Source organism: Paralichthys olivaceus, chromosome 2 (assembly GCF_024713975.1).
Source record: "Paralichthys olivaceus isolate ysfri-2021 chromosome 2, ASM2471397v2, whole genome shotgun sequence".
Lineage (NCBI taxonomy): Eukaryota > Metazoa > Chordata > Actinopteri > Pleuronectiformes > Paralichthyidae > Paralichthys > Paralichthys olivaceus.
Genome location: NC_091094.1, coordinates 25,704,233 through 25,718,028, shown reverse-complemented (window position 1 = coordinate 25,718,028; position 13,796 = coordinate 25,704,233).

Genomic DNA, 13,796 nt, shown 5'->3' with positions numbered 1-13,796 from the left:
CTTCAGTACAGCACATATATACTTTTTACAATGCAAAACATTGACTCAATAAGAAAATGTGCTTCCCAAAGCAGGCGAAGTAGCCATAGTTGAGTTTTCTTAACACACCGACTACTATTTTCAACATTAACTCTGCTGGGAGTCTCTGTGCAAATCAGGTAATACCACAAATTAAATGTATCATCTGAAGCACCTCCGTCATGTGAAGATCAAAAACAGCTACAAAGCTACAGTGAAAGACAACGGTGGGAAACGTTTTTCCTCTCAAGACCCATTCCAAGTTTGAACACATCCTACGCGGGCCATACCAAATGAATACAACAAATATATTGTGTTGCTGCAGCTGCTTCTCTTAAGCAAGGTATCTGACATCAGATGGTATAGGGTTGATGACGTGATGATGAAGCTCGCAGTTTTATCACAGGCCTTTCCTGATCCCACAAACTGATGCTCATACCTGGGCTGTACAGGGTACACAATGTTGCCTAAAGGAGAAATATCCACAGTGAATACTAATGGTTTCACACACAGAACCTAGATGCAGCACCAAGAACTAACAAGTCCAGAACAAAGACAGAAACTAGTGTATGTTTGAATGTTCAGCATGTTCCAGTGCAGTGTGCTTCAAGCTGCATAACAGCACCACACCACAGCTTAGTTGAGGAAAAAACAACTGTATACGTTTGGGGCAAACATAAACTAAAATAAAAACTACCAATCTTGTATATGTCAATCAAAATAGAAACTTCTCAGGAAAGCAGGAGTACCTGAAAATGTTTGTTTTCCACCACAGCTCTCTCTCTTTCTCTGTGTGTGTGTGTGTGTGTGTGTCTTGTTTCCAGAGGGTCTGCCCAGAGGGTGGGTGCTCCTAATCTGTGACGACGGCCTTCAGCTCTGTCGATCTCACACTGGTTAGAAGAGAGTTATCTCGAACTCCAGCTTAGACACACCAACACACTCCGACAAACACACGGAGAGATACACATCTACGCCTACAGTTCCCACCACGACTCTGCACAGACTCAGAAGACGCAGACAGCGGAAAGAGGGCAGGGCACCGATGCATGGACAACTCCAGGAGAAGATGTCATGACAGAAATGAAGTGAGGTTCCAGACATAAGGCTTTAAAAAACAGCAAAAGAAACTACAGGGGTCGACTCAAACCCCCATGGAGGAGCCCCGACTCTCTGCTCTCCCCTATTGACCCACCCCCTCCTTCTCTGCCTTCTGTCCTCCTCTTGCTCTGTTCTCCTCTCCTCCCTTTGACATGCTGTTTCTCTGCCCCAGCCTCACCCAGCTTAACCCTGTCTTCTTCTTGAGCCTCCTCCTCATGCCCGGTCCTCCTCCTTCATCCGCTCCTCGACCCGTCCCTCACCCTCTCCACTTTTTTTTTTTTTTTTTTTTTAACTTTTCCTCCCCTCCCATACTGTCACCCTGGAAAGCATTCAGGCTGGCTTATGCTACGCTGCCTCGCTGTCTTTGCTCACTAATACAAGTATTCAGCGGATTAAAGGGAGAATGTGTTGACTGCGCCATAAACCATTTCCATGGCTTTTGATCACAATGTGGAGCTGAGTCCTGACAACACAGGCTGACAAAAGACAAAAAAGAACATGACAACCTCATTACTAATTCAGACAGTATTGATGAAATACTTATACAAATACAGAAGGGTCCAAGAATGTGGTCTCAGACATTCGGACCCCGCTGTAAACACCCTAACCGCACAATGCTTCTCATCCTGGTTCAGGGCGTGAGCCTAGTTCATTAGTTCAGCTTACATAAGTATGCTAACGAGGCACTGATTTTATTGGCCTCATTACACCACAGGGAATTGGCCCGATAAAACAGGACTTATGTAAGAGTGGAGAGGACCAGAGTTTAACATCTGCCCCTTCGTGGCACTGAGCCCACCAGGCACCAATCACCAGCACCAGGCTGTCTTTACACTGATAGAGAGTGCGACTTAGGGAGACAGATCCCTGGCCAAATCCAAATTTGGCAGGCCTGTGTATGTGGGAGGGTGTTTGAGTGTCTGCATGTGTTTGTGCGATTTGTTTTTGTCTCTCTTTTTTGTGCCTGCCTCTTTGCCAAAGCAGAAATTTCATGGTTGGGGACTATCAGAGGTGATTCTGAGTGCAAAGCTGAATTATTTCTTTTTGTGTTTGATATAAGCGCCTTGGGTGATATGAGTGTGTGCGCATGTGTGAGTGTGTGTCTCATGTGTTTCTGCAACCTGCAGATGTCTCCTAAAAAAAGAAAATGTCAGATGTGTGTGTTCTCATTCCAGCGTATCAATCAACATGAAGGAGTGCACACTGTGAAACAGAGCTATCCATTTCTTTGCATGGGTCTAAAAGCTGTCTGCTCCGATCCCAAGCCTCAACCTGCGATTCAGCCAGCCGCTACTTTTGTACTGTGACGGTGATTATCACCAGATATTATCCCAGGCCCTTTGAATAACTCTGGATAATGGAGAGATTGGTTTAAATAATGGTAAATGACTTTGACTCCAGCATTACAGCGAGCTGGATTTCATCTGAAACTTACCCCGCAGCTGAGAAAGTAATTACCTGCTAAGATGAAGCCGTAGTACGTTTGTCTCTACATTGCAGGAAAGCTCTCTACACATTTCCAGTCGAGCACAGAGCTAAGCTGAGAGGTCATTTAGACCTCTGTGGGGTTTATTCAACTAAAATAGCACAGAGGTCCAGGACAACCTTCCGGCTAAAAAAACTGGATGACACGGACATGATTCAAAGTTCCTACATGTCACACTTTCTCAATGTTTTGATCCAAAAATAATATAAGTTCATGGTTTTAAGTAAAAGAAGTTTTGCATCTCCTCTCTCATGCTTCTCTGGCAACAACAGAGCATTTTTTGTGTCTCTTCTGATTGATGTTGCTCCGTGATGCACAGCCAGGCCAACCACAGATTGTACTACCTAACCTCATAGTATGTAATGTCAGTGATGTCATGTACTAAATTATATTTCAGCATGGTTTATGATTACATTTGTCAGAATTCTTTTAATCCTGCTATTGTAAAATGATAATATAACAGAGGAACTTATGATCTGTCTGTTAACTAACTCTGACCCTTTTAGTTTGAAACAAATGTAGTTTTAGTCACTACATTTATTTGTATTATGATAATACTATCATAATATCGCAATATAAATCATAATATAAAGTATTATGATTGCTGTTACCCTGATACAATGTCAGTGAGTCTACAGAACTGGCACATTTATTAGCATTGTCAAAACTTAGCGATGAGGTTTCATTTACATTCTGTTATTGACTAATTTTAGTTTTTCCTTGAAAAGGTGTCCCTGTGGTAACGTTGATAGGATGCCCACCGATCATATTAATAATAATGCTAATTATAAAATAATTATTTTCACCTTTGGGGATCAAATCAGGATCGCAATTAAATTTTATGAAGAATGAACTAGCTATAAACTGCATTATGAACCATTTCAGTCTTACATGTATACCTGGATGCATTCTTTTCTACAAAATGCACACAACATTCATCAGGCTGACTTTGGGCCTTTGAGGCTGAGATTAATATAGTAAACATGCAAGAATTCATAAATATGACACGGTCTGTAACATCGTGGCTACGTAGAGTCAAACTGAAGAGACCTGAAATCACTGAGCAGAATACGTTTTATAAAAGAAGACAGCGTGGTGGTCCGTGCTGGGGATATGACTGAGGGTAGTGATTTAATAGTTGTGACATTACAATATCACAGAAGTCCTTATGGCTCATTTTACTTCGCACGTAGACCCACTATCTAATAACCAAACAAAATCTCAATTTCTACAATATGTGACCTTTAGATGATATTTCACATCCGTTCCAATATCAAAAAGGCTGTTTCATTTTGTTGGATAATCATCAGCAGCAACAGACGGTACAGTAGCTCATTTATAGACCACTTATTGGCAAGAGAACTCCAGAAGAAGTTCAGAAACACACATCTCAGATGTGTCACATCACAAGTCGTTTTTTAGCAAATGTACTTATCCAGTAAACCTGGTGCCATTTTATCTAGATGCCCTTCTTGTGCACAGCCCCTTGCAATAGATTCTTCTATTTGTTTTATTTTTATAACTCACACATGGTTAACACCAGGGACCAGCTGATCATACTGAAGCCATGCAGCCGCCATTGTCACTAGAACCACGGGCATCCCCACACAAATAAGGACACACAGAGGAGTTCATTCATGGGTGGATGTTTGTGTCTGCTATTTCACAGGATCTGTAAAGGTGGTGGACAGTCTGCCTCTCTGGTCTTATGGTCGTAGGTTTAATACCATACATGTACAAGCTACCACTGGCTACACACCACGTTCTTCATATGTCTCAATGACTCCCCCTGCCTCGTCTGTCAGGTTATGGTTAAATCAATCGTTTTCAAAGCAAAACAAAAATGTGTTTTAAATATCCCTCTGCTGTCAAACAGAACACACTCTATACCGCGTAGAAGGCATCATATTGTGATTCACTGATCTCTTGCATACTAATTAAGAAGAGTTAAAATGTTATGCTAGCTCATTTTCAGAGCTAGTTTGTTAAAGACTACTGTCTGCTGCTGCTGGACATGCAGCTGAAGAGAGCTGGGAGAGTGAGAGTAAATGTAAAAGGTTTTGCAGTATGTAAAATTATTGATGAGGATCTTTAACATGTCACCATGCTCGGAAATGTTCTGTTTTAAAATTTAAATTTAAAAAAAAGGTATACCGGTAATCAGTATTTTATTTCAAACATTAAATTAAAATGAAAAAAAATTTATTGCAGCATAAACCAATCTGATTTATGAGGAGGTGGGTACTGCTTTCTGGTTAATTCAGAACAATTCGCTCTGTGCTGTTTAACATTTTCTGTTCGCTGCTCTACTCACACTTTTGTCACAAACCAGCTCCAGCTCTCTACACAGTAAAAGTGGTAGCAGCTGTCTGTCAGCAGACATATGCTGTAAAGTAAAACTGACACTTCAACTGCACACATGATGGAAAGACAAAGTGTCCCACAGAAATCAACACAGAGTGTTAGTCTCTCAGTCAAATAACATGGTCATTATCGGTTTGGAGCTGCCACAGCAGCACTTGAATGTTCACAATAAAGAAAAAAAAATCACTTCGCACTCTCAAAAACAAATAAGGTTTCAAAAATGTCATGATTGTAATTTAATCAGTTAAATAATGTCCTGAATTGTTTCACAAATGATTGTTTCATGTAAAGGCAAAACACATTTTATGATTATTTCAGAATGAGTTTAAATGTATTATAGTTTATTATTATTATGCACAGATATATAATATGCTTCCTGGCAGCCGAGAGGTGTAAGGGTCAATAGCTTATATTCGGTAATTCTATAAGATAAAACCTTGAAATAATATATTTTTAGTGTAGAGTAACCAAACCACACACACTCCTGACATTGAGCTGTTGACGGAGAGTTCTGCTTCCAGTGTATCTTTCCTGCTGTATCAGACTTAATTACACTGCTGTTTTAAGCTTTTTTATATGTACAAGTACTACCTTGCTTTTGTTCAGCAGATAAATGCCCCAGGTGTGGTATTTGCTGACAGGCACAGTATGGCAGAGCTCTGGGGAACTGCCTCTTATTACAGAATAACTGTGACCTTTAAAAACATCCCATCAGGCACCCTGGGTGTTCTTGGTAAAACATCTGTTACTGTTGCTCAGAGCCACACACCGCCACCAACAGCACAACTCAGTGTCCCGCTCTGCTCAGTTCAGTTCTGCTCTACAAACCTCACACATCTTTTTCAGGAGACTGCAGGATTTTGCATAATACATAGCAAGACAGGAGCTACGCTCATCTTCCCTGTCTGCTGGACTTGGATGGCTTGTTTTTCCTGGAGACGGAGTGCGTCAGTCTGTCTGCCATATAGACATACACAGATAGAGGTGTTGCCTGCGGCTGATAAGCTTGATATTTCAGTACCGGGCATACATCTCAACTGAATGCAGCCAGTTTGTTTACAGTGTAAAATCAGGATTACGGACGGTGAGACTCTCGGCCCGCTGGCCGCGCTGTGACTCTGTCCGCGCACTGGCCTGAACAAAAACAGGTTTTGTCCCAGAAATACAATTTGAAACGGTGCTGCCGTGCTCCCCCTGCCTTTGGCCAGTGTGAGAAACATCAGAACAACTGCAATGAGGCTGAGCCTCATACTATGCAGGAGGTTTCTACACCAAATATGTTAAAGTGCTGAGTTACGGAAAGTTGTGAAACTGTTGGTTCACAGATTTTTAATGTTGGAGAAAAAGAGACATCAAATACATTGAATCATATTTGCAATTTAAAGGATCATTTTACTTTACGACAGCTTGGTAGTTGTCATATATACAATTGTAGTGACAGTTGTTATTGTTAAACTCACTGAGACACTTTTACTGCTGTATTTGTTCTAGAGCGTTTAACAAAAAAAGGGTTTGTTTTGAAGTACAATCCATTCAAGTCACTATTTGTGATGCTTAAATTATTTTGCTCTCTAATGCATCAGAATAAATCCCCCCACTCCCATGCACATCACATGCACATGTTACTACCACGGTAACCAGATACTCGAATATACAGTATTGTTAAATGTTAATGTGACTATCCTGGGGGATGAACACTATCGAGTGATGTTGTCAGTAATAAATTTGGTGACTTAATACAGACCGTGGTCAAAGTTTCACAGATAAAAACTCAAGTTGGACAAAACTATGTAATTCAACTTTTTTGTAATTATCCAGAGTTTTTTATCCTCCAACCCTTTGAACCTGGGACTCTGTGTTTGCTCTGCTTTCCTTCTTTGTTAACAGGAAAATGGTATTTGCGAAATGTCTTCTCTAGACAAGCATAGTCTTGTTGCTCTGGATGATCTGAGTGTTAAATAAATGAGTGTTGAATGAAAACTCAAACATGAATGAATTATTATTAATTATTAATTATATTAGCATTTTGGCAAGTTTGCAGCATTAAAAACTCATGCTGTCTTCTCTGCTTCCTGTTTGACCCGTAACCACTAATGTACAGAGACCAATTAACCAGAATAATTTTAATACTGAATAAAGCATCTAAATATAATGATTAAGAAGCAACATCTCCAGGTATTACTCTCTTCACATCCATATACATTTGAAGCAGTAATGAGATTGAGAGGAAGCTGAGTAGTCTGGGTGTAAATCTTCTCACCCTGCTGGTGTTCACAGTATAGAAATGTCTGCTGGTGCTGAGCAGAGCAGAGGTGCTAATTCAGTTGGAGCAGAGGTGAAACTCCAGCACCAACTCAAAGTAAATATAATGTAAATAAAATATGTTTGGTAAAATGTCCGCCTGCACCAACAGCGTTTTCCAGTGGCACTGGTGATGTGCACAGTTATGGATGCAGAGAACAGACAGACAGCTCAGTTCATTTCCGAGTATCCAACAATGAGGATAAATGAGCCTTTGATGTAAAATGTTACACTTCACTAATCTGTGCTCTGTGTTGGACCTTTTCTTCTGTTCAATGATTTCACCTCCTCCCACACCTCCCTCCTCTTCATTAGTACAGTAAATGCAGTTAGTAGCTGAAATCAAAACACACACCTCCTGCCATGATTTCACTCTGCGAGCTACCAGCAGTACAACAACCCAGCGTGATCAAAACATTTGAACATTTAGGACAACAAAGGAGAATGTAATATTTGATATATAAAATACTCAAACTACTGTTGATCACGTACCTATACTGAGGCCCAACCATGCAAAGTACACAAATTCCTATTTCAGATTTTTTTTCATCAAGATCATTCAGTGGAAAATTGGTGATAATGTCAAAGAAAGTGTTAAAAAAATTTCCTGGATCTGCCCCTTTGTGCAGATCTGTGCCAGAATCTAATTAGTTTTTTCTTGGCCCATCTCCTATCCTTTCAGCAAGTTTCATGGAAAAGTAATTTGTGCATAATCCTGCAGACAAACAAACATAAACAAACTTAGATGATGAAAACCTAAAAATGTAGTTTTCATTTCACAAATGCATTTTCAAAGGCCAACACAATCGTGCCCTCAGCATCAGTGACGGCCGCAGCGAGCAGCACTTTGGCAAGTGATTAATGGTCGACTCACCATGGAGGACTGTGTGTCAGAAGCAGCAATCAGTCAATGAGATGAAAACAAAAAAATATATTTTCTTAAATTAATATATATATATATTACATACAATTTGTCCAAACTCTTAGATATTTCATGTTTGCCTTGTAGTGAATATATCCCCTGAATAAATACATATTCCAGTGTGTTATTTTCCTTTCTTTTCATGCTAATTCTTGAGGGGTAAACCACCAACGCTGCTGATCATTTTTGGCACTTGAACAATCACTATTCTGCTCCTTCTGTAGCCTGAAGGTTTTACTTCTAAAACAGACTGAGCTGTTTTTCTCCCGTGTTCTCCAGGACTCGCAATTATCGATCAAATCAAAAAAGCCTAAATGCCAGCAGGGAATGCATACTTCAGCAGGCGGATTTATCAAAGGTTGGCTGTTAATGAAGTCACACCGGGCAGACAGAGTGTAAAAATGTCAAAGCGACAAGCAGGGATTTCTACTGGAAGACAAGAAATGTGCTAAATTAATTGATGCCCTTGTGATTTGCTTTGCTAATCGTTTTAATGTCGCCATCATCCAACATTGGGGACATGCTTTCGGAGCAGTTACACTATAGCCTTTTTTTTTTTCATGTCAAATTTCATTGTTGTAGAAATTTCCGTGCAGACTGAAAGCAAGTGTTCGTGATTCAGTGGGTTTGATGAAAAGACCAAAATACCTTGTCAGATCAGGGCAGCCTCTGGCAGAGTTTCCTGTCTAGCGCTGGTAGACTGGTAAAAGTGCTTTCAGCCTCCCAGTCACGGAATTTGGACGACTTTTTCTTTCCACTGCGAACCTGTGATGGAGCACGGCCCCTGCATTACACAGCGGCATGCACGTGTGCCTTACTTCACTGGGATTCTGAGTGGTATTTCTGTGCTATTCTATGTGCTTGCATGTATTCATATACTGCATATGTAAGCATGTGTGTGTGTGTGTGCTTCTATCCATATACTGCATGTGTAAGCATGTGTGTGTGCTTCTATGTGTGTATGGTGGTAGCGTGAGCAGCAGTGTATGTTTTCAGTGCTTCCGTGACTTGCCAGGAAGCCCCCCTGCTGTGCTGCTGAGTGCCTCCCCTTCAGACGCATTAAAATAAGATGAGTGTGTGTCTATGTGTGAGCTGTGTGTGTGTGGGTAGATACACATACTGTAGTAGGCCGAAAAGAACAGCAAGAGTTAAAGGAGAGATTAAAGCACTGCAAACACACACATCATGAGGCGGATCTCTGTGTACGCTTTCACACTGCACACATGCCAAAATGCCTGTATGTGTGTGTGTGTGTGCACGAAGGAATGTGTGTGCTCGAGTCCCCATGGGCCATTAAACTAAGATGAGTGCCATGTTGGATAGAAGAGAGGGAGAGATAGTGGAGGAAGAGGGGGGAGGAGGAGGAGATGTGTACATGGTGGGTAATTGGCTCTTAAGTGCAGCACGCGTCTTTACCCAAGAGCCTCTCCTCTCCGCTCCTCTCATGGCTGCTGTTTGTTGGGCTGCAAACTCCGTCCACTTATCTACGCAGCCAGCAATCACTACAACCTTAAACACACACACTCTTTATCACTGACTTACATGTTTTCTTCCACTCCTCTATTCTGTCAGTCTCTCTATTCTTTACTCCTACCTCCTTACTCCCTCTTTCCTCACCATCCCTCTCTCACTTTCTCTCTCTCACACACACACACACAGACGCACACGATCACAAAGGAGTACAGATTGTTGTATACGTGTATATATTGATATTTTATTATTATAAATGATCAAATCCAAACCCTCCTATTGATTTGTTCATTTAAGGGTTACTCCACAGATTCTAGACGTAAAGATAAGTTTGCGAGAGGAGGGAGCGCACCAGTCAGCCATGATGCTAGTGCATGATGTCATTTATGGCATTGAGGGAGCTTTCCAAGAAAATAACCCCAATGATGTCATCATTACCACATCTTGGGATTGTTCATTTATTCAGTAACAGAGAGTCTGCAGGGAAGGAGTGGATTGTGATTGCCTTGGTGCAATCAGGCAGAGTCCAAAAAAGAGTTGCTTTATAACAATAAAAATAATATATTCAAATTGACTTTATATGACTATACATTTATCACAGTCAAGAACATTTTAAGGGCTTTTCCAATACACCAACCTATATCACTTATTCCATTCTTTATTATTATAGATAGATTATTTGCAACAGCAAGTTCATAATACCTTCTCATTGTCAGACAAGTTATTAAATGCACACGAACCACTTCTGCATATAGAAAAGCTATTTATTGAACTGTATTATTTACAGCTTTGTTTGCACACTGCACTGTACAACCTCTAGAGGTTTGAGAATTTCATCATTAACCAGATTTAATAAACACATCTGTGAGAATGTGAGCTAAACACGAGTGAGCAAGAAGCTTATACATAACTTTCATTAGATGCAACTTCAGCAGTGTAGGTCACCTGACAACCTAAAGATGACCTATCTGCCCACCAGCGGCTGATTACAGGAGGCGTAGGTGGCACCCAGCGACCTGGACACATTCTGTCTTGCTCTAACCTACACCTGGCCGTCCTGGAGCATTATGGATTTGAATCTGGTCCATGACCTTTTTCAGATGCTGTCCCCTTGCTCTCCTGCCTCTCTCTGTCTAATGAAGCACACATGAAATAAAACTGCTGCTAGGAGAGGTGTTTAAAGATAATTTAGTGCACCTCCGCTCTACTCCCCATTGCTTAGGATTCATAACAGCTACTGTATATCAGGTGCACACACACATGCACACACACACACCAAAGACAGTACAAAGTCACTCATTTATACTGCAGAAAATCTCTTTCCAAATCTGTAGCTCACCTGAGTCCACTATGTTACAGAGTTTGCTTGAAATACCAAACTTAACTTTTCTCCAGCAGACACAATGTGGTGGCATAGACTTTAAAGTTTGTCCCCTAGGTGCCCTTAAATAACATCTGGTTAGTGCTGTTAGCATTTGCTCCAAAAACCAGGGGACCCGGCACACTGTATACCCACTTCAACGCTTTCCTCCTCTCGTGAAAAGCATCTGGTGAATAAAACTAACCAATTAAAATCCAACATATCAGCCTGCTCCCTTTAAGTATCACGCGCCCTTGTGTGGCATCATCCTTCAAAGTATGCAGCGATGGATGCAGCGGGATAACACAAGTGCGTGTTTATGTGCGGCTTCCGTGTTCAACATCATGACACATCAGAGGCATGAATGATTGAAGAGAAAAGCAAGTGGCACATGCGAGGCTAATTCAACCCATCTGAAAGGCCCATCATCCCTCGGTCCCTCCCAGTTTCCCAAGAGCACCAGACTCCCGACTGGTGGAGAGATAAGCCTCTATGCTCTGGGAAAAGAAACCTCACAATGATAAACAGCTGCTGGAGAAAAAAATTATATTCTTCGACGGCTCGAAAGAAAAGGCTTATGTTTATGATTTCTCAAAACAACTTTATTTCTGACCTCTCCATAATCCCCAGAAAGTCTTTCAATTAGAGAATGGCTGAGACTCCCCCTATTACTGAGCGCCCTGCTCCCAGACAGAATGGGGAGAAGGGGGAGATAATTGGCCAATAAAAATGTAAATAGGGTGGTGGAGCAAACCAGGATGGGCTGCTGGAGAGAGGGTGGTGTCAGTGGGCGATGGAGGAGAGGGTTGGGATAATCCACAGTGACAGGTTGTGTTGGTTTTGTTGGCTGCTAATTGGATGCTCGTGGAGTTTTTTTGCTACACAAACACCGTAAAACCTCAAGATCACGATTATTGATGGGAGCAAGGAGAGGTGAAGGAGGTCTGAAGTCAGAGGGGCTTGACTGGGACCTCCCTTTCTCCTTTTCCCCCACCCGACCTCCAGGATGATGACTGTTGGTAACAGGGTAAACTCTGTGCAATTAAATGATTTGATTTGTTTGGATAAAAGTTCAAAGTAGGGTAAGATCTGTAATTGGCTTTGACAGCAGGCAATATAGGCCTTTAATTAAAAATGTGATAAGATCTGGTGAAGCCTGGCTCCAGTAAGATGGATGTGAATTCATAGTGTGTACAATTGCATATTAATTGTAGAGTTTATAATTACAAAGGTCACGCTGGTTGTCTGCAAGCCAGCTTTGGAAATATTTCTGATCAGATTTAATTAAGTTATATTAATGTTTCATTCTACTTCCCCATTGAAAGGGACAGGAACATGTCTGGTTCCACAGCACACAGCTGCAATGTTTGATTCATCGACAGCAACAACAGCAGGCACCCTCTTTTTGTTTCGGGCAGAAACGCTGTTCACCAGTTTCTAATAGCAGACAACCAGTTAGCAAAAAGCTGGTGTCAAAGGTGGAGCATTTAACAAATAAAATCCCACGAGGACCAAATCTGGAGCAGAGCTATATTTTTCATTATGTCAAGAAACACCACTCCAAATACATGCTAAGTTGTGCTGTGTGTGATTGATTAATGCTAAATACATTAGATACATATACTGTTTTTGTCTTCATGTCTTCTACATGTCTACACGGTGTTTTAGCTTGCAAGAAGAAAAAATTCAACAACTAATTAAATAAAATATAAAACAAATTGTCAAAAATATATTGTGTGAAGTATAGCGGTGTTGGTGAGTGGATTGTTTTTTTTACTTTGGACAGAGTCAGGTTAGCCATTTTCCCCATGGTCTTTATGCTAACCTGAACTAATTCTCAACGTATCTCAGTAATAAAACAAATTGTCACGGCTCCGGTCGTTGCCATGGTGTTCCTGTGTTTCTCTTCCTGTGTGTGTCGGCGCGTTCTCTACTCCTGGCACCTGGCCGGAGCCCCACACCTGGCGTTAATCATCCTCATCACGAGCGCTACAAGAAGCCTGGTCTCTCCGCCACTCGGCACCAGATTGTTACAGTCACTCCTGTGGAACACACTCTCTGCAGCACTCATGGTGTTTATTCGAAAGAGAACCTTCTCCCTTGTTTTTACACATGCTAAACCTTGTTTCTTCTGCGCCACCAGAGCGCTACCTGCCTGCCCTCGCTCCTGCTCGCCCTCAGCCTGCCCTCCACCTGTTCTCTACCTGCCTCGCACGTTTCATTAAAGACTTGTTCATTGCTCAAACTGTTACTCTCTGTGTCTGCTTCCGGGCCCAGCCACAACAAACCATAACACAAATGAAAGTATTATGCACATTTTGTTCAATCTCTTTTGAGAAACCAATACTTTTCAAAGTTACTTGCTTGCATGGTGCACAGCCAGCAGACACCACATTATTGGCATTCATTTTGGACTAATTAAAGTAAGTCTTTTTGTATACCTGCCATTTGGTGCTGGAAGTGTACAGTGGGTTTATCTTTTTTTTGTTGAAAACAGCTGCCATTTGGAAACAAGGTAAGCTCACTGAGGCCGGACCAAACAGGTACAAATGTTTATGCCAGAAAACCAAAATAATGAGAATGAAATATGTTTAAGCCTGAGAGGGCCTGCAGTCCCTGGTGTGTAGCAGTATTAGCATTTATGTGGACCACAAATCCAATAATGACTCTCCTCTTAGATATTTTCAGAGCTGTGAAAACAAAAACAGAGCTGTCTTTAGTCATGATCACCTGTATTTAACCTTGTCTGTCTGCTGGTTGGTTCTGAGCAGATAGTG